A 1306-nucleotide genomic window follows, 5' to 3' on the forward strand; every position below is an offset into this window, starting at 1 on the left:
ATTGAATAGAGGACCTCACGAACATTTGGCGATCTCAGATGTGTCGATATCAACGATGACTCATTATTTCGATGAATCATTTCTTCGGACAGAAGAGATTATGTAAAGACTTACTCGAAATCTCACTTATCAGATTCCTTTGTGGAAGACACAATTTTTTCTGAAGAATTCGCCATGATATATCTAATCCATACATAATATCATGAAAAATTGATACAAATTTTTGACTGCTACTTAGTATCCGCAATAGGTCTGAAAAAAATATCTAAAAATATCAAATTTAGATATTTGTACCCTGTCGAAGTAAAGAACCATGGCATATATGTTTGGAATAGATTCCATTTTGAGAGAGTTGAAAAAGCACTATCTCGTTGAAAGGTTCTATCCATCTGCCCTTTGTCAACGCATTTTTTTAGGCAAAGACTCCGTTTTTTCCTCTGTAAATATTTCTCAGAACATGGAGTGTGAATCAAACCACGTTTGAATTGAAATTGAGATACTGATGCAAGCTCTTCTCTTCTGAATCGGATAGATTCATATCTGAAAGAGTTTGACAATACGTTCTTTCCAAATTTACTCTTTGTCCCTCTATTAGAGGTGTTCCAGAAATGTCTGCAATCGAGTAAATAGCTCTACGAACTAATGGATCGGATCGAATTGGAAAATGGAAAGATTTGTACAAGTTATACCTTTCGTCACCACTTTGTGGAAAATCGTTAGATATGAATATGTTAGATACCTGTGACTCGATTGACGAAGGTGAATAGTATCTCTCTCCAAAAAAGCATGTTTTTTTTACCACCACACGAAGAATATTTTGTTGTGAATGAACAAGATAGTGAGGAATTGTCCATACGTAAAATCAGAATTATTGAGACGGGCCTTTTCCACATAAAAAGGGAATCTTTTGTTACAATAGAAGCAGAAGTGATGTGGATTATTCAAGAATCGAAGTCGATTTGCTTTAGAAAAAGAAGATATCAATGAACTTCTCTGAAATGGTTTTCACGGGATTCAGCCATTGTCTTGATCGTGGGATACGATTGAGAATAGGAATCCGTGTTATCAAAGATTTCCTGCGATTCTTTCTAGTATGGAATGAGTCAATCATCCACTTTGGTATCTTATTGAACAAAAATGGTGATATTGTTCCTCCATTGATCAAGAATTTCGATTTTTGAGAGTATTATGATCATCCATAAAAAGGGTTTCAATTTTTTAAAATGAACGATTTGAAGACCTATTGATTCTAACACTGATTGCAGGGTTGATCGTTCGGACCTTTCAATTCATAGATGTGGATCTA

The sequence above is a fragment of the Brassica napus genome, unplaced genomic scaffold (assembly GCF_020379485.1).
Source record: "Brassica napus cultivar Da-Ae unplaced genomic scaffold, Da-Ae ScsIHWf_2615;HRSCAF=3364, whole genome shotgun sequence".
Lineage (NCBI taxonomy): Eukaryota > Viridiplantae > Streptophyta > Magnoliopsida > Brassicales > Brassicaceae > Brassica > Brassica napus.